Source organism: Anomalospiza imberbis, unplaced genomic scaffold (genome assembly GCF_031753505.1).
Source record: "Anomalospiza imberbis isolate Cuckoo-Finch-1a 21T00152 unplaced genomic scaffold, ASM3175350v1 scaffold_334, whole genome shotgun sequence".
Lineage (NCBI taxonomy): Eukaryota > Metazoa > Chordata > Aves > Passeriformes > Viduidae > Anomalospiza > Anomalospiza imberbis.
In genome coordinates, this window is record NW_027099953.1 from 40,459 (window position 1) to 64,163 (window position 23,705).

Genomic DNA, 23,705 nt, shown 5'->3' on the forward strand with positions numbered 1-23,705 from the left:
AACAGCAAGGATTTATTTGTGAAAATAATACTATTGACAACTCAGACATTTGCCTTGACCTTTAAGAAAATGTCAATATTGTGCTGAAACCCCAGCAACTGTACTTGCATATGTTGGAAATGGATGTATCTGTATGAGAACTCTGTGTGATTCTATGTTTACAGAAAACACCACCTGAGAGACATCTGATCGCTCTAATAGCGGTATCTGTAGTTTTCTAAAGGGCCTTTGAAAAACCCAGTCTGGATAATTTCACTGATCTCTGTGCCTATTCAGATTCTGGCCTGTGAAATGCCTGCAGCCTTGGGAGACATGTGATGGGCGCGGCCCCTGTCAGTCAAACCAGGGGCAGGTACATTCACCCAGTACAAGCCAGCCTGCACTGTGACACACGGCAACAGAGTGCAAGGCACAGCTGTGGCTGCTCCCCATGAACCTCAGCTCTGGGACCACTGTCTGCCCCAAGCTTCAGGGGCTGGGCTCTGCCTGGGGCCATCCTGCAGGGACACCTGCAAACAGGGAGCATTCCCTTGGCACAAACAGCCAAGCCAGGGCTGCAGGGCAGCTGCTCCAGCCCAGACTGCACTGCTGAGTGCTGTGCTCTGGGGCTGGGGCTCCCCGCACAGGGGACTGGACTGGTGTGCCAGAGGAGACAGAGAAGCTGCAGCTTCAGCCTAACTGAGGTGGGTGCGTGCGCTGGGAAGAGTGGGGAGGCTCAAGGGGATTCACAGAGCTCATCCTGCTACAAGGACAAGGAAAAAGGGAGTGGGAACTCAGCAGTGAGGAGAGCTAAGGGCTGGAGAGCAGCTCTGAATGACACTAAAATCCCACTGGACCTCTGAGACATTGCTGCTCCTCAGCCAGTGACAGGATGAGTCCCTAAGCCTGGGGCTCAGCCTTCCTCGTGGTGAGGGGCACCAAGGAAGGCAACAGTGTGGTGGAGACTGCCATGGGCTGGGAACTCACTGGGGGACAAGAGAGAGCAGTTGGGAAGTACAAGGCAGGTGGAGGAGAAAACTGTTCAGAGAAAGACTGAGCTACAGCTTGAGCAAGCTGCAAAATGTCATTTGGGGTCATCCCAGATTGATTTCATTTCAGAAGCTATTGAACAAGTTTATTTTTGGGTGGTGTCATGTTTTCCCTGAGAGGTGTACACTCTGCACACTTGAGCTGTGTTGCTGAAATGCTCCAGCAGGTCTGTGCTGCAGGTTACCCCATTTCTTCTTTGGCTGATTGCGGCCCGCTGCTGAGCTCCAGCAGAGCCCTGGCAGAGCCCAGAGCAGCCTCAGCACCCACAGAGCCGGGCTGCAAGGAGAGAAACCAGAAAGCGCCCGTCAGCTGAAGGCTCCTGTCCCCTTGTCCCAGCCGCCCGCGGTGCCCAGGCCATGCTGGCCGTGCCCAGAGCTGTGCCCAGAGCTGCCCATCCCTGCTGCCTTTGGGAGCAGAGCAGGAGGGCAGGACATGTGCCCAGCCTGCAGCCAGCCACGGCACATCCAGCCCTCAGCAGCTGCCCAGAGCAGGATGCTCCTGTGCTCGCTGCCATCTCCCCAAAGCTCTGATCCCACCATGCCAAGCAGACGGGACCCACCTGACGCCATCCCCCGCTGGAAGAAAAGCTGGTCCCAAATGATGTCCTCAGCCTTCTCCAAGGGCACGGCCCATCCATGCCACAGCTGCTCCCAAGCACTTCCCCATCCAGACTGGACCCCAGCTAGAACACTTCCTCTAGAAAAACACACAACAAATTATTGAAAATAGATTACAGACAAAAAGGGGAACAAGAAAAAAGGTCAAAAATCATATTACTGTCAGGGACTTGAGGAAGGTCCAACCCCTGCATGCCAGGGAAAAACCCACCAACAGGTGAGGGAAGCCCAGGCTTTCTCCCTTCCCCCCTGCACTGCCCCCCAAAGTAACGGTGATCCCAAAGCAAACAGGGGCAGTGGAGCAGCCCAAGCCCTTCCTTGTCTGCAGAGCAAAGCAGCCCCTGCACAGGTTCTGGAGTCCCACCTCTGCTCCCACCATGGGGGTTTGTTTGTGTCGGGCTGGCTGCCCCAGCCCCAGCCTGGGGCACGGTGGGTGCTGGGGCTGTTGGCAGGGCCAGGAGCCCACTCCCATTTCATCACCACCCCAGCCCATCCCCCAGCCCTGCCAAAAGCAGCCTGGCAGCCGACTGAAGGATCAGCTGCATCCACCCCAGCAAAGGGGGAACCTTTGGTTCCTGGCCAGGCTGTGCAATGCCCAAATCTGGGAGCATCCCCCTGCGTGTGGACTCACCTGCAAATTTCCTGTGGAGCCTGGCTTTGGAGAAGGTGCCAGAATCGAAGTCCATCATCCTCAGCTGCCGGTGGCCAGGTGGAGGAAGAGGTTGTCATCCTTGATGTCGTCCTCACTGTCCCCAGCAGCAGCAGCCCCACCTGGTACAGCTCCTCCAGGGGCTCCTTCTCCTTCCCTGGGGGTGAGCCCAGGCTGTCTGGGTTCTGCCCAGGGCCCCAGCTGTCAGGGAACCAGGACAAGCAAAACCAGCTCAGATGGCAGCCACCAGTGCTGGGCAGAGCAGCTCAGCTCCAGCACAAAGGCTGCGTGTCCCCATCTGATGACCCCTGGGCAGTGACACAGGCAGGACAAAATGTCTGGGTTCCTTTGCTTCTGATTGCCAAGGCATGTGCGGAGCTGCAACTTACCAGGGCCTTGCATCAAAGTGTGCCTGTGGCTCTCTCCCTTCTTCTAGGGCAGATCAATATCCTGCAGCCAGGGATCACATAACAGCTCTTCTAACGAGGGCCTGTCCGAGTGCAGCATGGATAAACACCGCCTGATCACATCTTGGCACTCTGGGCAGAGAAACCAGAACCCGCCGGTCAGCTGGAGAAGGCTCCTGTTGGCTTTGCCCCACTATTCCCGTGCCCAGGCCATGCTGGATGTGCTCAGAGCTGGGCCTAAACTTCCCCATCAATTCCCTGTTTTGGAGGAGAGCAGGAGAGCAGGACATGTGCCACCTCCTCAGCAGCTGCCAGGGCGGGATGCTCACGAGCTGCTGCTGTCTCCCAGCACTGGCATTGCCCCCGAGCCCAGAGATGAGGATCCACCTTGAGAGAGCCGTCGTGGCAGTGAGAGCTGATGGTCCCAGCTGATGTTCTGGCTCCTCCTGAAAGGGTGCTCCCCGCAGACCATCTGGTGCAGCAGGATGCCCAGGGACCAGATGGTAGCTGGCTTGCCGTAGTAAAATCAAAAGTGGATCCATTCCGGGGGGCTGTATGACCGTGTTCCTGTGGAATACAGATGGGGTTCATCAGGGGGATGCTGCTGCTCCCAGAGCCTGGCCCCAGCATCCCTGGGCGTGTGGGGGCTGCCCCAGTGGCACACAGGGTGACCGCTGCCCTCTCGCCAGCACCTGGGACTTGTGTACAGACTCGGGGTTGGAAAAGAAGCCACTGGGGTTGGAAGAGGGCAGCAGAAGTCCTGGCAAGGCCCGACCATGAGGAGGAAAAACCCACCCAGTGCTTGGGAAAACCATGCCTTCATCCTCCCTGCCTGCACTGCCCAAAACCATCATGAATCCAAAACAAACCAGGTGAGTGGAGCAGTCCAAGCCCTTTGTCACCTGCACACCAAACCGGCTGGGACACAGGTTCCGGCCCCCCTCTCTGCTACCCCCACCCACGGGTGTTTTTGTTGGGCTGGCTGCCCCAGCCCCAGCCTCAGTCCTGCCCAGAGTGGTGGGCAAAGGCTGCCAGCAGGGCTGGAAGCTGGCTCCCCACCCAGCCCTGCTCAAATGCAACTCAGCTGAAATCTCAGTGCCATGAAGGGCAGCAAAAGGGAGAATCCCCGCTGCCACACCCAGCTTGGGCTGTGAGATGTTGGGCCATGAGATGCCAGGACCGAGAGCACACCCCTGCGTGGGCTCACCTGCAAAGCGAGTGTAGGCTGTGTCTTGCAGGTAGGTGCCACAGCCAAAGTCAATCAATTTGGCCTGCCCGGTGCCCAGGTCAACCAGGATGTTCCCTGGTTTGATGTCCCTGTGCAGGACCCCACAGCTGGTGCAGTGCTGCACGGCCACCAGCACCTGGCGGAACAGATCCCGCGCCAACTCCTCGGACAGGAATCCCCGTGCCCGAATGAAATGATGCAGGTCCTGAGACCGCTTCGGGCGTTCCAGCACGATCAAGATGTATTTGGGGAGCACAAGCCACTCCAGCAGCTGGATGACACCGGGGAAGCCAGTGGACACCTTGTGCAGCAGCACGATCTCCAGGGGTGCGCTGGTGCCGTTGGGCTGCAGGAGGAACGCAATTCCGTCAGTGGGGCTGATGCCGTGCCAGGGGTCAGGAACCCCTCACCCAGCACGGGGTGCTCTGTGCCCTGCGCTGACCCCACGCCCGCTCTCCCTCGAGGCGTCCTGGTGGCTCCCACCCTGCCGGGCCTCGGCTCATCCCCGCCCGGCACGGCCCGGCTTCTGCCGCTGGCCCCGCTCACTCACCAGCTCACCCCAGTGCCGGACGCGGTTCCTTGGCACCCTTTTGATGGCCACCTGCAAGCCAAGAGCAGCAGCGGGCTGAGCTCACCACCCACCCTGCGCAGCCCCAGCTCCATCGCCATCCTCCTCACCCTTCTCCTCCTCCCCCTCCTCCCCCTCCCTCTACTCCTCCCCCTTCTCCTCCTCCCCCTCCCTCTACTCCTCCTCCTCCTCCGCCCGCCGCCGGCCCCGCCGCTCACCGGGGCGCCGTCCGAGAGCCGCGTGGCCGCGAAGACGCTGCCGAAGCCGCCGCTGCCCAGCAGCGATCCCAGCCGGTACCGCTCCTTCAGGCCCTGCTGCGCCTTCCCTGCGGGCGGGACGCGGCTGTCAGCGCTCGGCCCGGGGCCAGGAGCGGCCCCCGAGCGCCCCCCAACCGCCCCGGGCCGGCCCTCCCCAGGCGTTCGCTCCCGGCAACGGGACAGCGGCGGCTCGGGGGCGGCGGCCGCGCTGCCGAGCGGCGGAGCTCGGGCCGGGGAAGCCGCAGCGGAGGCGGCGGCAGCGGCCGCGCCGCGTGTGTCCTCCGCGGGGCCCGGGAGGAGCCGGGGCCGGGGCCAGGCTCGGGCCAGGCGGAGCCAGAGGGAGGCGATGCCGCCCCAGCCCCAGGCACCGATGCCCGCCCAGAAGCGCCACCGCCAGCACGGCCAGAGCCGGGCGGAGGCGAGACCCCGGCGGGACGGCCGGGGGCGGGGATGGGGCAGCCCCGCCCGGAGCCGGGGGCGGGCCGGGGGCATGGCCCGGCCGGGAATGGGGAGAGAGAGACTGGGAGAGGAGGGGACAGCGGGAAAGGGAGAGCGGGAGACGGTACGGGACAGCGAGGGAAGGAGAGGAGAATCAAGAGGGAGTCTCTGCTTTGGCTGCTGCTGCTGCTGCTGCTGCTGCCGCCGCTGCTGCTGCTGCTGCAACTGAAGCTCTGGGGCCGTTTGTCCCCGTGTCCGTTTTTCCGTTGCCCGCTCACCCCCGCGCCCAGCCCCCCGCTCCCCGGGGGCAGCCCCTGAGCCTGTCCAAACACGGGAACTTTGCCGTGTTCTGCCCAGACCCAGAGTCTGGACTCCTGCACGGGGGCAGAGGTATCTCCTCGGTCGCTGCCGTGCATTGTCCCCGTTGAGGATCAAACCCTGTCGGGGCACATTTCCTGGCTGAAGGATTCCCTGGTCCTGGCCCTGCACTTATGGCTCCAGTGTTGCTTTCCAGTGAATACTGGAAGGCAAACTGTTTAGGTCATGGTACTTTAGTGTCTAGAACTCGCTAAGTCACTGATCTTAGAGGTGAGATGCATTTGGAATTAATGGGATGGAGAAGTAGTGCAAGATGGAAAAAGGGAGCAGAGAAATAAATAGAGGAAAACATCTTGGACTGTTTCTTTCAATTTTCATTTCACTTCTGGAAAGCTGTTTCAGTTTTCCAGGAATCTTCTCCACAGTCCTGTTTGCTCTTCTCAAGAACCTTTCCTGGAGAACCAGGTTGAGCTCCTGTCACAAGATGTGCCACCACCTGCAGCTTCTCTTGGCTTTCCACACCATGTGTGCAGCAGGAGTCTTGCAGCCAAGCAGGACCAAGGTTTGGAGAACTTGACAGCTTGTCCTTTCTTTTCCTGGTGAGCTGGGGAGTTGTGCCATTGGTGAGGTTTTCATTGTGACTGTTCCAGCCTTGGGAAACAGGAGGTGGAACCAGGACTTGTTAGGGAATACAAGCCTGACTGAATGCAGAGAAGGAATCTCCAGAGCCCGCAGCCAGAAATGGAGAGTTGTGTGATAATCATTCCCACATCTCCATGGACACCTGGAAAGTGATCTAGAACATGAAAATGGGACAGAGGGAGTTTGTTTCTGTGTTCAGTTTGGGTGATTCTACATCTCCAGTGCTGGTATAAATCAAGAGCAGTCAGTTCATGATAAGCACCAGAACAGGCTGGACCTCTGAGAGTAGGTGATGGAAAGAATTTGAAAAGGAGAAATGCAGGGAATGACTTGGTGGACTTTGTCTGGAAGAAGGGTATTTTTTTTAAATTATTTCTAGTCCATTGCTTCTGCTTTTGTCCTTCTTACAAGGCCATTTGCATCCCAGATTCCTCATGAAATGAGATCCCTGAGCTTCTGGAAGTGCCTGAAAGATGCCCAGTTCTTGCAGGGACACTCAGGCTGAAACAGGAAGCAATTTTGAAGCAATTGCATTAAACAAAAACCAGTTCTTAAGCAGAGATTGATGTCACTGCCCCCGACCAACCACCATGGGCAAATCTCTGGCTCAGCCTGGAGCACTGACCTTGAGGGGGTGTCCCCACTGCAGGGAGGAATCTCCACAGCCTCCAAGGATGGAAATGTCAGAAGTCACTGCCATTAAAATTTGGATGGGGCTTTTCTAGTCTGAAGCGCTGCCCTGTCAGTCAGATGTGCCCAGGCTGGGCCAGCTCAGCAGCTCTGCAGGAGCTCTCAGTGGTGTCACTTGGTTGTTCCTTTCTCTGGGGATTTTTCCAGCCCTGCCACAGCTTCAGCTCCCTCTGAGGATGTGGAACTTTGGGATGGAGGAGTCAGGCTGGTTTCAGCATTATTCACCCCAACAGCAGCGTGACGCCCCTCCTTCATTTCCCACTGGGGCTTTGCAAACAAGGCCTTGCAGGAGTGGTTTGAGCCCATTGCAGGCAGAGCCTCCTGCTCCAGCAGGAACTGCCTTTCCTGTGCCAGGAGCAGGGCAGGTCCCGCTGCAGGAAAAGCCCCAGGCCAGCCCCAGCACAGGGAAGGCCTCGGGCACAAGGGCAGAGTGCCGTGCTGGGAGCTGTGCCAGGGAGAGCCTGAGGCACCAAAGGCGCCTTGGCAGCAGCAGCTGCTTGCAGGGCATGGCCAGAAGCCTCCCTTGGCAAGCCGGCCTGGTGGCCAGCACTGCAGAGCTGCTGCCTCAGGGCTCATTTCTGGCTGGGCTTGGCCCCAGCCCACAGAGTGTGACCTCAGCCCTGACTCTGCCACGGCCCTTGTGCCTGAGCCCTGCAAAGCCCAAAGGTCACCTGTGCCCCCCTGGCTGTGCCAGCCCCTGGGGCAGGGGGAGGAAAGGCAGAGAAGGGGCTGGGTTTGGCTGTGGGATGTGGGGTCCAGCAGAGACCATGAGGAGTCGAGGCAGTGGATGGAGTGCACTGAGCAGCCCCTTCTGCCCATGCAGTCCTGGAATGGTTTGGATGGGAAGAGCTCTGCAGTGCTCATCTCATCCAAACCCCGCCATGAGCAGGGACATCTTTCACCAGATCAGGTTGTTCAGAGCCCTGTCCCAGCTGGACTTGAATGTTTCCAGGGACGGGGCACTGACCACCTCCCTGGGAACCTGTCCTGGTGTATCACCACCCTCATCATCAAACATTTCCTCCTTATCTGTTCTTATCTGAACCTCCCTTCCTTTACTTTAAAACCACACCCCCTTTGTCCCGTTGTGACAGGCCCTACTAAAACCTTTGTCCACCCTTGTATTCCCAATGAGCCGGGTTTCCATGGCAACTGCCAGGACAGGTGACCCAGGTGTCACCCCCAGTGAGGGCTGCCATGGAAGCAGTGCCCAGCACTGCCCCTTTCTGTTGGGCTGACCTGGCCTTTGGCCCTGGCCCTGGCGTTTGCTGCTGGTTCCGCGGCGCCTGACCGGCCAGCGCGGCACAGGACAGGTGGCCGTGGCACAAGCCCCCAGCAAGGGATCCCCTCTGGCTCTGGGCAGTGACACCAGCCCTGAGCAAGGGGCCAGGGCAGGTTTCCATCGCGACCAACCATCACAACGGTTCCAGGAGCAGAGTGACTCTTGCCAAGGAACTTTGCCTTGCTGTCACTTAATATTAAATCTGGTTTTTGCTGATCCCTTGCTGGGGATTTTTTCAGCGCTCTTAAGCCCTCATTGGTAACAGGGTGAAGGAGCCCTGGCCCAGGCTCTGGCCCTGGGGGACACGGGGATGCTGCCGGAGGGTTCCTGTCCCCCTGTCCCACCCCCAACAGCCCCGGCCCCCGTCCCCGTGTCAGGCTCTGGGGTCGATCTCGTGGAACATCCTCTGGGGGAGGCTGCGGCGCGGGGGGCGGGAGGACCTGGGGGGACAGGGGACCCCGCTGTGCACGAGCAGCGTTGGACTTCTCTGGGGGAACTGGGAGGGGGGGCTGGGGTGGAGTGACCTCCCCAGTGACCTCACACAGCCCCTGTGACGTCACACAGCCCCTGTGATGTCACACAGCCCCTGTGATGTCACACAGCCCAATCTGAGATGTAACAGGCCACCTGTGATTTCATACAGCTGCTCTGTGATGTCACAGCCCGCTCTTTGAGGTCTCAGTCTGCTCTGTGATATCAGAAAATCTGCCCTGTGAGGTCACAGCCCAGCCTGTGATGTCACAGACACCCTGTGATGTCACAGCCAGCTCTATGATGGCACAGCCACCTTTGTGATGTTATGCAGTCTCGTTGTCATGTCACAGCCTGCTCTGTGATTTCACAGTCAGCTCTGTGATGTCACAACCCACTCTCTATTGTCTCACCTTCTCTGTGACATCACACAGCTGCTCTGTGATGTCACAGAGCCCTTTTCTATGATGGCAGAGTCTTCTCTGTGGCTTCACAGCCTGTTCTGTGATGTCACACTGCCAGCCTGTAATGTCACAGCCGACTTTGTGACATCACAACCTCCTCTGTGACGTCACATCCTGCTATGTGATGTCACATAATAAACCAGTGATGTCACAGCCAACTGTATGATGTCACAACCTGGTCTGTGATGTCACACAATCACAGAATCGCAGAATTGCTGGGTTGGAAGAGACCTTTAAGGTCATCAAGTCCAACCCATGCCCTAACACCACCTCAGCTAAACCATGGCACTGAGTGCCACATCCAGTCTTTTTTTAAACACATCCCACGATGGTAACTCCGCCACCTCCCTGGACAGACAATTCCAGTACTCTATCACCCTTTCCATAAATAACTTTTTTCCTAATATCCAACCTAAATTTCCCTTAGTGCAGCTTAAGACCCTGTCCTCTGGTCCTGTCAGTTGCTGTGAGGAGAGAGACCGACCCCACCTGACTGCAACCACCTTTCAGGGAGTGTGGAGAGTGATAAGGTCACCTCTGAGTCTTCTCCAGGATAAACAACTCCAGCTCCCTCAGTCATTCCTCACAGGACTTGTGTTCCAGACCCCTTGTAACAGATAAGAGAAGTCTCTTTGTTCATCATTAAACAGGAACTCAGGCAAAGGAAGAGGTTTTTTGTGAATAACAGGAAACCCGAGGATATGCTGACTCCTTAGTTTGATGGTACAACTAGGGTCGGGAGGTGTGTAACCATCTATGGAAAGATTGTTACAGGGTCATAAACCCCCAGCGAGGAAGAGGAGGAGAGCCTTCAACCAGACGACCACCAGAGAGCAGGCGGTGACCCCCTAGCAACTGGAGGCGCACGCGCAGAGTACTCCCGGAAAAGCCACAAACGCGGAAGAAGGGGGAGAATAAAGGACCGTGGGAAAAGGGAAGCGGTGTGAGCCTTGGCGGAGCACTGACTCCCCGGCTGCACCCAGTGCTGTTTGCTTGTCATTGCTTGCTGTAATCAATAAAATTCTTTTTATCAATCCCTAAAGGATCAGACAAATTATTTACTTTAACTTATAACACGCGTTCCCTGCTCTTGCTGCTGGCCCATCTTCAAAGCCTCTCCCTCGGGCTCTTCCTCCCGTGCAGAGCAGCTCTCCTGGACAGGGACGGCAGATGGCACAGCTGGGAAGCAAAGGGAGCACTGAGTCAGTATGGGGACGTTTTCCTTGGCAGCAGCTGCACTTCCATCAGGGAAGGGAAGATCTCAGAGCCTCCCCAGGAGGGTTAGAAAGAAAAAGCAGCCGAGCGGGCCAGGCTGTGGTGAGCGCAGCCGCGGTGGGACTGTCCCGCAGCCCCGGCAGCCCGGCACAGCCGGCACAGCTCCCGGGCCCTGCCGGCACAGCTGCCTTGCCCAAGGACAGCCCCTGTGCCGGCTGGGGCAGCTGCGCTGAGCAGCCCCAGCACAGGCAGGGCCGGCTGCTGCCCCGCCGGGCAGTGCCCACGGCCACAGCCCACGCCACCCTCAGCCCCACCCTGCCTCCCCGGCCCTGTGGCCTCACCCGGGCTCTCTCCAGCGTGGCAGCAGCAGGTCCCCGTTCCCTGCTCTTGCTGCTGGCCTTCTGCTTCTCCCTGCTGGCTCCCGTCAGTCTCCGGCTGTCCTCGAGGTCTCCACTGCAGCTGTGGCAAAAGCGGAGGCTCTGCAACTGGTTCCAAGGCCTGGCAGAGCTGCAGTCCCGGAGCCCTCTGTGCTCCCTGCCGGCCCCCTCCATCCCCTCAGCCCCGCCATGCTCTCGGCAAACCCCCAGCCCCCTTCAGTTTCTTCAGCCCCTCACAGTCCTCTCAGCCCCTCAGTCCCTTCTGACCCATCCCGTCCCCCTAGACCCGCCACCCCTCGGCCTGTGCCACTTCCCTGTCACCTCAGTGCCACCATCGCCCTCGGCTGCCCCACAGCCCTCAGCCCCAGCAGCACCTCAGGGTCACCATCCCTTCAGCGTCACCGCCCCCTCAGCCCCCTCAGTCTCACCGTCCTTCAGCAGCTCCTCAGGGGACAGTGCCTGGGGCCACCGGCAGCTCCCACCGCTCCAGGGACACCCGGGGCTGGAACTGCTGCTCCGCCCGGCCCGGCCGCCAGCTCGGACCCAGCACAGGGAGAGGGGACACAGGGGGCACGGGGGAAAAGCAAGAGGTGAGGGAGGAAGCAGAGCAGGGGAAGAGGTTAAAAAGAGGCCTACACCTATACAGATATCAATCTATGTAACTAAACCCCCATATATCAATATAAATATGCCTATCTACAAATATAACTATATATATGTAAATTTAACTATACACATGTATAAATGCAACTATGGACATCTACAACTATAACTGCACATCTAAAAATATAAATATATACACCTAAAACTAAAAATAAATTAACTAGACAAATCTCTGTCTATGTAGATAGATAAATATAAGTACATAAATCTATAAATAAAATACATATATCAATAAATATAGCTATACACATCTATAAATATAACTAGAGACAGAGGAATTCTACCTGCCCAATGGTCACAGGCTCTCCCTCTGTCTCTTCCTGGCACACAGGGCAGCCCTCCTGGACAAGTTGATCACATGGGATCTGGGAAGCAAAGGGAACACTGAGACAATACTGGCCCTTGTGCAAGTGTCCCTTGAGCACCAATTGTCCTTCTATCAGGGACATTAAAAGACGGCCTGAAAGGCAGACTCTCACTTGGCAATTTGAAGCCTGCTCTATAAAGAACAGGGATCCTTCCAAGTTTTCCAAACGTAACTGTGTAAAGTATTTAAGTATTCTAATAAAGTCTCAGCACCCACAGTGCAAATGGCACCCACGAGAGCTGGAAACACAGACAGTCCCAGTGACAGAGAGACCACAGTCCTCACTGAAATGGCTGAAGGCTGCTGGGGGCTGAGGTATGAACCAGACTGGGACACCCAGCTTGGTGGCACAACTCCCACAAGGTCAGGTTTATTCCCTGCTCTCTTGCCACAGCAGAGGACTCAGTGCCCAAGCCTCTGGCGAAGCGTGGAGGGCAGGGCTCGGGCAGGTTGTGCATGTGCCTTTGAACTAAAGGCACCAGGAAGCACCAACCCTGCAGACAAGAACTCAACTCTTCTCGTCTCCCTTCCTGCCAGAGACAGGCTCAGAGCAGCCGTCTCACACCTCTCTAAACCAATGGGGGCTCTGTCCTTACCAGGCTCCTCGGGCTCTGGGGAACTGTTCTCGCAGCTCTCGGTGCCAGATGAAGTTTCCTCTGCTGCAGCCCGGTTCACAGGCTCCCCTCCTGAAGACTCAGGGGCAACATTCATATTGCCCTTGAAAGAACAATAGAAAAAAAAGAAAACTAACGATCATTCAGTATTTTGCTGGAATCACATCAAGGATACAGTTACTCTCCTTCTCCATGTAACAGCGTTCCAAAGCTTTCAGCCCAGCCTCTTCCATTCCCCTCCAATGGGTTACCTGAGCAGAGGGAGACCTTTCAGGCAGGGATCTCCTGATCTCCCGGATCATTTGCTCCACGGCAAAGCCAAGATCCACTGGTGGCAACTGCTCTTCACCAGGTGCATTCCAGGCTGAGCCGGAGGCCGTCGATGCTGCACAACCTGCACTGCCAGGTGGAGCGCTGGGGGCTGAAGTGCCCGAGGTGGCTGCAAGAATCCAAAGACATTGGTCACACTCCACAATGTGGCTCTGGGACACAGATCTCTGTTGCTGCCTTGGATCAACCATCACAGGAAGCAGGCAGGAAAACCAGGCAGAGAATCTTTTGCCTGTCTAGGTGCCCCTTCTAAATAAGCTTGAGAATTTTGGGCCGAGAATGACAAAGCCTTGTGGAAAAATACTTCAAACAGTCACTTTTCAGGACCTTTTGGGGAAAAGCAAGGCTACAACTCTTTTCCTACCTCGCGGGTCGTGGGCTGGGGGCTGCTGCTCCCTGTGGAGCTGCTGGAAGCCGCAGGGCTGGATCCTGAGCACCTCCCGGTCGATCGGAGGCAGCTGCCCCCCGTAGAGCTGCTGGAAGCGGCTGCGAGGCCCCTCCCGCCCGAGCGGTAGCAGCGGCTCCCCGTAGAACCCGAAGAAGCCGCAGGGCGGGATGCGCAGCAGCTCCCGCTCGGCGGGCGGCGGCCGCTCCCCATAGAGCTCCTGGAAGCGGCTCGGCCCCTCCCGCCGGGCCGGCACCGGCCGGTCCCTGTGCAGCAGGTGGAAGCCGCAGGGCGGGCGCCGGGCGAGCAGCGGCCGCTGCCCGGGGGGCGGCTGGAAGCGGCCAGGCCGGGGGCTGCGCAGCTCCCGCCCGTCCGGCAGCGTCCGCTCCCTGTGCAGCAGCAGGAAGCCGCTGGGCGGGCGCCCGGGCGGCAGCGGCGGCCGCTCCCTGGAGAGCGGCTGGAAGCGACTGCGCCCGTCCCGCCCGTGCGGCAGCGGCCGCGCCCCGGGGAGCTGCTGGGAGCCGCGGGGCGGGCGCCTGCGGCCCTCCCGCCCCGCCGCCGGCCGCTGCCTGTTGGCCGCGCTCCGGCGCCTGATGCGGAGCAGGAGGTCGGGGCGGTCGCGGCCAAAGCAGGGGTTGCTGTAGTGGAGCCAAGCCCCGGCATCGCCCGGCGCAGCTGAGCCAACCCGGCCCGGCACCCTGCGGAAGCCGTAGCGGTAGAGCTGGCGCACGAAGCTGCGGAACTGCGTGGCCCTGAAGGTGTGCGGGGCCGGGCCCCAGGCGTCGCCCGGGCTGAGCAGCTCCCGCTCGAAGAGGGAGCGGTGGATGAGCAGCCCCCGGGCCCGGCTGTCCCAGCGCACGGAGCGGACGCGGGGGCTGTTCGCCAGGCGCCACAGCTTGGCGGGGAAGGCGCTGGCTCTGAGCCCGGCGGGCAGCGGCAGCTCCGCCATGGCGCCGCTCGCCGGCTGTCGCCACAACGGCCCCGGCGCAACGGCCGCGGCTGCGCCGGCGGCGCGCGGCCTGAGGGGGGCGCTGCGCTCGGGCCCGCGCGCGCCCAGCCGCACTGGGCGGGGCCGTTCCTGGGCTGTTCTTGTCAGGGGCAGTTCAAAGGCTGCAGGCGCATTGAGGAAGACATTCTACCTATTTGCATCTCCAACCTTTGAAAAGCCCTTGTGTATGAAAAGCTCTGCATCAGCACCAAAAGCTGGTCGCAGTGAGACCCAGACGAATTAGCCTCAAGAGTTGCTCTTTGTTCCCTGCTCAGGGCTTGTTCTCTGATTTTGTGTGTCTGCTCCTTCCAGTGCAGGAACACGGGGAAGAGAAATTAGGATGTAAAACAAAGAAGTGGGATCCACAGGCCTGCACCTCGGTAGGTATAATAGGTCTGGGATGTCCCCACATTCCTGACAAACTTGATGGGCAAGGCACTGAGGTCACTTTGGTTGCCTTCCCTTCCCCTGCCTCCCCCCTTCAGATAATCAGTATTCTAGAAAGAGCTTTTTCTTTGTGTAGCATCTGGTGCCTCACAACCTCCAACATGACTTGTTTAGAACACGTGAATATTGCTCCTATCATCAAAACACTAGGAAAGAAGTATTTCAGGCCAATTTTGTAAGTATTTTTGTCAAGGCTTTTATGTTCTTATCTCTACACACGAGCCCAGAAACATAATATAAAAAGAAAAATTTAAATGTTAATCATATCTTAAACAAAAATGTTTTGCTTCAAAGCTCCAAACACCAAATCCTTCAACAAATCAGACCTCATCTAAAAGCAAAAATATAAATGGAAAACTGTCAACCACCTAATAACTACTATTAAGCAAGTATTATTTCTGGTGGCTGGCTGAGGAGTTTCTCCCATGTCAAATGCAAAATACAGATTGCTCTGAATTAGTGCATCACCAACTGTGCCTTTTCCCAAAAGACTCAACTTACTGCTGCCCAACAAAGACATACTATTTTCTCCTTCAGCCACTGCTCCAGCCTGATCCCCTGGGGACAAGAGATTGCTGTGGGTTTCTGTGGGAAGGGGAGTGGCACAGGCACATCAGTGCCTGCAGACTGTGGCAGAGGGGAGGATCTGCTGTGACAGCAGGTGCACGGGAGACTGGAGAAGAGGTTTTTTCTTTCTTGTCTAAGACACTGAATTTAGAGAATGTTTTCATAAAGAATACTGTCACCGCTTTACTTTTTTTACCCCAATACTTACTAGTCCTGATAAATTTTAATTATTTCCATACATTCTGTTTCTCAGTGGTTTAATTAAAAGCACAGAGACACTCAGTTATTTCAGAAATGAGCTTGAAATAAGCTGTTACTTTAGAACAAACCCAAAATGTTCATTGTTTCTAAGTGTTAAAATTATGTCCACCGAGAGAAACTCAGTCACTTCCAAAATGAGCTTGAAATAAGCTTTTGTTTTAAAACAAAACCAAGACTTTTTTCTTGCTAAGGGAGAACAGGAGTTTCCCAAAGTCCTCCGTGGAACTAATACAACTTGTTTGAAGTATCCATTTCCTGCCAGGAGCAGAGGGATGCCAACCTGGGCAGAGTTCACACAAAGCTCATTTCAGTAGAAAGGTGATACAAGAGTGACTGGGGACGGACAGAGGGGCTTTGCAGCTCTGCTGGGGCTGCAAAGTTCAGGCTGCTGTTCACAGCTGTAAGAGGAACTCCTGCTGCTGTAGCCAAGGTGTTTGAAGATGCAGACAGTTTATTCATGAGCCAGGTCTTGGTGCCATGAAGAAGCATCTGTACCCCAAAATCTACCAGCAGCATTACCACATCATTCCTTAGCCAACTTGCTGCCAGAACCTGTAACCCCGGGAGCAATTTCCAGGGAAAGGGGAGCGGGTTCTACTCTCATTCCTTCTAACAGCTCTTACACCATGGCAGGAGCTCTCAGCAGCCCAGGTTCCCCTTGGAAAGGCAGGATGCAGTGCTCCTTCTCACTTCTCAGGATTCCTCATCATTTACAAGGCTTTACTCATATATTCTGAATGTTTTCCCCAAGATAATGAATAGTGTAAGAGCCTGTGATGAACTCCTTTTACTTTGTATCTGGTATTTCCTGCAGGGAGGGGATGGAGGAAGGCAGGAGATTCCATGCTTCAGGGAAGGGACACCCATGAGACAAACCTCTGAGAGGTGCACCTTCCAGGCAAATTTTACTTAAATACTACTGTTTACTTAAACACTACATCCCAGGAAGAAATGTCACAAATCAACAAGTTCCCATTTTGATTTTAGGAACAGGCTTCAAATGCTCCAAGCACAGGGAGCACCGAGACTCTAAGCCACACCACATCCCTGCCAAAATTCCCAGCAGCCATGACAAAATGGCTGCAGAAATAATGCAGCGTCCTGGCCCTCCTGTTGTGTCAGGAATAAGCTACTGGGGATAGAGTCAAAGGGACAAAAGTTGTTCTAGCTGAGCATATCTTGAAAGGAGAGGAAGGAAGAGATCAAGTGTCTCTACTGTAGAAGTTTAAAGCTTGTGAGAAATGTTTCCAAGAAGTGGACAAAGGATGGGAGAGAAGACAGTACCAGAGGCAGGAGAACCAGAAAAATAAACCAAAGAACAGCTTTAAGAAGAATTTGTACATAACAAGGTCAATCTTTGTGGTAAAGCTGCAGCAAAGGAACCACTAAAAGCCCTTTTCTGAGAAGGACAATGGCAGCAATGCTTCAGCCTAGGGGAAGGTGAGCACATCAACCAGGGCTTGTCAGTGGAATGCTGTTTTCTAAGGGTCTCCAAGATCTCTCCTTTCTCCTCTGGTGGATATTCAGACCTGTTTGTTTGGGGTAGGGTTTCCTAGTGCACCAGCCCTCGAGGGTTCTTGCCCTGACTCAGGAAGGTGCACAGGTACCTAAGGAATTGCTCCACTGAGTCTACAGATTAATTTCCTTGGTCTCTATTGGGCCTGTTAATTGGGAAACACTTCCCTCCCAGGAGCAGTGCCATTCCTTGATGGGACTCAATTAGCATCCAAAGCAGAGCCCTCAAATAAAGCTCTCACTAATCTCTGCGGCAGCTCAGCTTCCATCCCACCAAGGCAGCACTTCAGCTGCACGTTCCCGCCTTGGCAGTGTGAAAGCAAGGGATGGGAAACTTCCTCTCAGGCACAAAGAGCACACAAAAACTGAGGGCATGACCAAAGGGACAGGGCCAAGAAAGGAAGCAAGATCCAGAGTGTATTTCTTTGGAGACCCTGAAGGCTCCTCCCAGAAGACACTGCAGCTCAGGCAGCAGAAGCTGAGAGGGAGGGAAGGAGGCTGGCTCAGCACCAGCAGGGGCTCTGAGAGGGCCTCAGCCGATGTAGATCCTGTGGGAGTCGTTGGCCCCGAAGGCCGCGTTGCACTTGGGGCACTTGCGCTGCCGCGTGTCGTAGCACGTCTTCACACACTCGAAGCAAAAGACGTGGAAGCACCTGGTGAGCACCGCGTCTTTCTTGAGCATGTTGCAGCACAGGCACGTCAGGCAGGCCTGCATCACAGACACAGACACACAGACACAGACACACAGACACACAGACACACACAGACACAGACACACACAGACACACAGACACACACAGACACAGATACAGACACAGACACACACACACACAGACACACAGACACAGATACAGACACACACACAGACACACACACACACACACACACACAGACACACACACACACACACACACACACTCACAGACACACACACAGACACACACACAGACGCACAGACACACACACAGAGCTGTGAGGGGCCCTGCAGCCCAGCTGCAGTGCTCAGAGATGTCTCAACATGTAGGTGCTTCCATCCCTCAGAAGGACAAGGTGGTTTCTCCAGTGCCAGAGTACAGACGAGAGATGTCAGACACTGAAAGTGTGCCTACACACCTTCTGACTAAAGTAAAAAGGGAAGCTGACGGACACAGACACTCACCTTGTAATCCTTGATTTCCTCCATCAGGATCTCATCACAGCTGGGAACCATGTCAGGCTTCTTTGTGGTCTCCAGCTTCCTGCGCAACCTAGAAATATCTTCCTGCAGAAAAACAGGAGACCAAGCGAAGGAGCAGTACATTCTCTGTCAGCTTCTTCAGGGACCAAAGAGAACGTGCACCTGGCTAAGTCATGCCAGCCATAATTTCATCCCCTATAATCCAAGAGACAACATGATCATCTTATGCCACAAGTATTGTCAGTTATCAGAGGACAAAATCTGAAAGAGCCAAGACCCAATGAAGCCAAAGTCAAAGTGAAACTGGATACCAAGAGCAGTTCAGCTGAAACCCTCTGCAAGCTCAGTGTACAAGGAGAAGGACACTAAAGCAGACAGATCTTGAAGGATTGTGCATAGGGTATATACCTCAGCCCTTTTGAGGTTGAACAACTCCTTCTCTCTAGTTGCTGTGTTTTCCACAATCTCCTCCTGAAAATCATGTAACTTCTTCTGAGCCAGCTCTAGCTGGGCCTTCAGATCATCTGCAAGCTGGGCTGCATCCATGGCCTGAGAAAGAAAACCAGTATATAAGGACCAAGCACAGAAGAACAGCTCTGGTGGTCTCTAGTCCCTTGTTCTTACCTTATTATCAACAAGTTCTAATAATTTAGCTTCAAGATTCCTTTGGGCAGAGCCAAACCTTGGCACACTGCAAGGCATATCTCTTACAAAAACACCAATGATCATCCAATTCTCTTCTTAACCTATTTTCAGCCTTCCAGCTTCCGTGTCTTCTCTATTAAAGTGTTCAGAGGCAGTTCTATCACTGTACTAGACAGAACTGCACGATACCTATTTCTAACAATCTCTCTTCACCAGTTCTCTTCTGACTTTATAACCAAGTGCCCTTAATACCACAAGTTGTCCTATTAAACACAGGTCACTGCTGAATTCTCCCCAGCTCCTCTTCACAGGGATATTCCTGCTTTCCTTTCTGCCTGTTTTAATGTAATTTCTGCATTTCTACTAAAACTTAACAACAAAGGCAGCATCAGCTATAAACTTAGACTTATTTTACTGGTAACACTGGTTACTTTACTCGTCTTAGGCATTTGTTGAAAGTGTTCACATTCCCCAGCTGTATTTCCTTTTGCTTATCCCATCTTTGCTACAAAAGCTTTGACCCCAGTTCATCTGGCTGCTGTCTCTCTCTTCACCACAGGTTACACAGAAAAACATATGACCTGCTTCTCCTTATCAAAGGAAAACATCAGTCTCCAGTACTTTAATCATAATTCTCTCCAGGACTCCTCAGCCTTCTGATATACTCATCCAAAAGCAGGGAATACCAGGTTCTCTAATCCCAGTGAGAGCTCAGAGCCTTCCATGCCTCCCACAAGGCAGCAGCTCCACCTCACAACCCAAGAGGAAACGAAGGCATCACTCACCTTGCGTTTGCTCATCTCCAGGGCCTGTGTTCGCAGACCCAGCTCCTTCTCTCCCGTTCCAATGCTGCTCTGCAGTAATTGTTCCTTCTCCTCCAGCTTACGTACAACCTGCAGCTGGGCATCCACCTTGGGAAGGGAGACAGAGGGAACAGAAGGAATTAATGTATGCTCTGTGGGTCTTCAGAGCTGTCATTTGAGCTGCAGGCTAAAACTACCCCTGCTTCCCCATCACCAGGGAGCACACATTCTGCTTGCCTTTTTCTCCCTGAACAGCTGTGCCTGTATCCAAAGAGCTGTACCCAGATCTCTATGGTCAACACTTTAAAGCTCAGCAGTCAAATATTTGCAACAAAGATTTCTTAATTTTTGGACAGAGGCTTAAAGACTTGCTGCAAGGCAGCGAACAGTTCCACAGTGGTTCCAAGGACGACAGGATACAGAGTCATAGAACGGCCTGGATTGGAAGGGACCTTAAAGATCATCTAGTCCCAGCCTCCCTGGGATAACTTCCTCTAGGGCATGTGTTGTAGATGTCGGCGAACCCAATGGGAAGAATGATGATGTCTGACTTAGTTCAGAAGGCTGAATGATTTCTTTATTATAATTATGCTATGATACATTAATATACTATATAAAAGAGGATACTAAAAACTACATGCTACTCTCTCTATCATATCTCACTCCCTCACAACTCGTGACCATGTTCTCCAGAGTCCAGACACAGGTGGATCCGATTGGCCATCAGGCCCAAACAATCCACCGTGATCCAACCAGGCATTCGCTCTAGGTAAACAATTCTCCAAACACATTCCACATGAGAAAAACAAGGAGAAGAAATAGAAATTGTTTTCTCTTTCACTTTTCTCTGTGCACCTTCCTAAAAATCCTGAGAGAGAGAGAAATGTGCTTGCCCCATTTTGGGGTCTCTGCTGAGGTGTGCAGGGATCCCTCACGAGGCACACAGGGATATTTCTGGCCTCTCCTAAGGTGTGCAGGGATCCCTCATGAGCTGTGCATCAGGGTAAATGTGAAGGTTTTTTTTTACTCTTCTCAGCACAGCAAAGGGACACTTGGCCAAGGTTTTGCAAGGTTCCTGTCTTTGAGCCGGATCTGGCTATCCCAATATCCCAGCTCTGGCTATACCAATATCCCAGCTCTGTCTATCCCAGTATCCTGGCTCTGGCTATCCCAATGTTCCAGCTCTGGCTATCCCCATATCCCAGCTCTGGCTATCCCAATGTCCCAGCTCTGGCTATCCCAATATCCCAACTCTACCTATCCCAATGTCCCGGCTCTGGCTGTCCCAATATCCTGGCTCTGGCTATCCCAATATCTCAGCTCTGGCTGTCCCAGTGTCCCGGCTCTGGCTGTCCCAATATCCCAGCTCTGGCTATCTCAATATCCTGGCTCTGGCTGTCCCAGTGTCCCGGCTCTGGCTATCCCAATATCCTGGCTCTTGCTATCCCAATATCCCGGCTCTGGCTATCTCAATATCCCGGCTCTGGCTATCCCAATGTCCTGGCTGGCAGAGCTGGGAAGGAGGTTCAGAGGCTCAGAGCCAAGGAAAAGGGTGCAGGGACTGGGAGAGCTGGGATGGGGTGTCCAGGGAATCCTGTGCCCAGGAAAGGGGGTGCCAGGGCTCCTGAGTGTGAGGAAAGGAGGGGCTGGGGGCTGGGAAAGGCAGGAATTGGGGCCCAGGGGTCCCTGGTCAGGGTAAAGGGTGGGGCTGGGGGCTGGGAGAGGCGGGGGGCCGGGAACAGGTTGTGTTGGTGCCGGATAAGGGGGTGCAGGGGGGTCTCAGTGCCGGGCAAAGGGATAAAAGGGTGTGTCAGTTCTCAGGAATGGGGGTGCAGGGGGGTCTCAGGGTCACAGAAATGGGGGGCAGGGATGTGGAGAGGTAGAAGGGAGTTCCAGGGGGTCCTTAAGCCCAGGAAAGGGAAGTCCAGAGTTTCCCAAAAAGGGGGAACCAGGAAGGGGACACCCGGGGTGTCCGGGAAGGGGGAGTTCAGGGGGTCTCTGGTTTTGCACAAAGGTCGGGCTGGGGGCTGGCACAGGCAGCAGTTGGGGTCCAAGGCGTTCCAGGGTGTCCCAGGGCCAAGCCCAGGGGAAGTCTGGAGGCTGGGAGCCATGGGATGACGGGGAAAAGGGGAGCAGGGGGCCCTGATGTCCGGAAATGGGGGATTCAGGGGTGTCATAAATGAATGATCCAATTTATTAATTAAAGAAAATTGATTAAATTGTCCAAATATAAATTTAGAGAATAACAACGAAAAGCCACTATCAAAAAAGGTCAGTGCCGAGCCCGGGATCAGCGCTAGGTGAGACACAGGCTTGACCACTGCAGCATAGGGTCCCCTATGTTCACCCCGACTGTTCTGTCCGAGCGATTTTCATACGGTTTTTCTTGCCTGAGGCAAAGTCCATTTCTTTTTTTCTGGGCTGCACCTATTCATGTGGAGTTCCTTCACTGTGGCAAGTTGAACAGAACCCGTCCGATGTGTTCCTGGAGTTCGGTATTCAGATGTATCTCCCTGATGGTTCTGGTTATCTCACTCTCAGGTACTTATCATGTGTTCCTCATCAGCCACATCCATTCGTTTGCAAATTAGGTCCTTTTCTCCCTGCTGCCAGCTGCGGTTTTGAAATACTGTGAAGCAACCTTCCCGCCCCCGGCTGGGGTGCTTAAAAAAACTTACAGAATATTTCTTACCAATATAACATATTTCATACATCTATTTCTCACAAGCACGAATTATCTAAAATACACATAACAATACGTATTTTATATAAATACATTAATTCGTGCTTTTCTCTTAAAAACTTTACATTTTTATTTTTAGCTACCTGTGAATTTTCCCTTGAACCCATGTAACTATTCCATACTCTACTTATTTGGTGCTCTTAAGAACTCTTAATTTTTTTTTTTTAGATTTTGTACCTTTATTTTACCCTTCCTGTGGTATTTCTTGATACATCCTATAACCAACCCTTTTTTCTTTTATTGTCTGGGTCCATCCCCTCTTTATTTCTTGAGAAGCAGAATGTCCTATCATATTGCAGACAGACCCCAGCGCTCTCCTGCCTGTGACACCCCAGTGGTGACAGCCCCAGCGTTCCCCTGTCTGTGACACCCCAACACTGACAGCCCCAGCGTTCCCCTGCCTGTGACACCCCAACACTGACAGCCCCAGCGTTCCCCTGCCTGTGACACCCCAGCCATGACAGCCCCAGCGTTCCCCTGTCTGTGACACCCCAACACTGACAGCCCCAGCGTTCCCCTGCCTGTGACACCCCAGCCATGACAGCCCCAGCGTGCCCTCCCTGAAGAGGCTCCAAGGGAAGTGTCCCGAGCCACGTCCAGCCAATGGAACTGACCGGCCACTGACCAGCCCGGCCTGGGCCGATGTGGATTCCTCTGCAGACAGCTCGGGGAAGGTGTAAGAGGCCGTCTGAAGCCCCCACATTTGCCTACCAATTGCCATGAGGAGAAACCCCTTCCCTCACTACAGTTCCGGCTTGGAGAGAGCGGCAGTGCAGGTGCAGCTGCTGCACCCTTACGTTAGCTGTTCCGAACAAGGCCTGGCAAGGACTCGGCAAGGAGTTGGCAAGGACCTGGCATGAACCCAGCAAGGAACGGCCTACTGCATATTTGCCCACTCTCCTCCTGAAGCCGAATGAACTTTTGGGGTGTCCCTAGTGGTCCCTCACTGAAGACCTCGCATCTGCCCCGTTACCACTGTGACAGATGGATGGAGATGGAAAACTCTCTTCCTAAGGACTGAGACTGAGACCCCTACCACAGGGAGTGGGGAAACCACTAATGACACGACCTGTTCTTCTTCAGTCATTCCAATGGACTTATTCTTCATTGTGTTCGTCCTGCCTTGGTGGTTTCAGTGGACTCACCTGTTCCCCCACAGCAATCACAATAGACTCTCATTGTCCTACATGTTCCCCCGTCTTTCCTCTGTGGACTATAACTGTGAGGATCTCGCCTGTGTTGGTAGCTATTCCCATCCCCCTCTTTTCTCTCTCTCTCTCTCTCTATCCTTTTATCTCCTTTCTGATCCCCACTATTGCATTTACTGTTTTGGCCCTTAATAAAGGTCGTGATTAACTGATAGTCCCTTGTTGTTTGCCTTATTGCACTTTTGAGATTGGTGAAAAGAACCATCGCGACACCCCGCACAAGCGGATCGTGACAGATGGCCAGGGTGTCAGACCCAGCCAGCAGGGGTTTAGCAGGGCTAGGTCGTGTCTGACCAACCTGGTCTCCTTTTATGACCAGGTGACCTTCCTGGTGGATGCA

At 54.6% G+C, this 23,705-nt stretch overlaps 1 long non-coding RNA gene across 1 annotated transcript in view; it reads right to left on the bottom strand.

Annotated features, from left to right (window-relative positions):
* Positions 1–301: 301 nt before the first annotated feature.
* The window catches only part of LOC137466618 (uncharacterized), a 56,810-nt gene continuing 33,406 nt past the window's right edge, over positions 302–23,705 (bottom strand). The window contains exon 3 of the long non-coding RNA XR_010995244.1: positions 302–436. This is a non-coding gene — a long non-coding RNA (uncharacterized lncRNA). The remainder of the gene's footprint in view (positions 437–23,705) is intronic.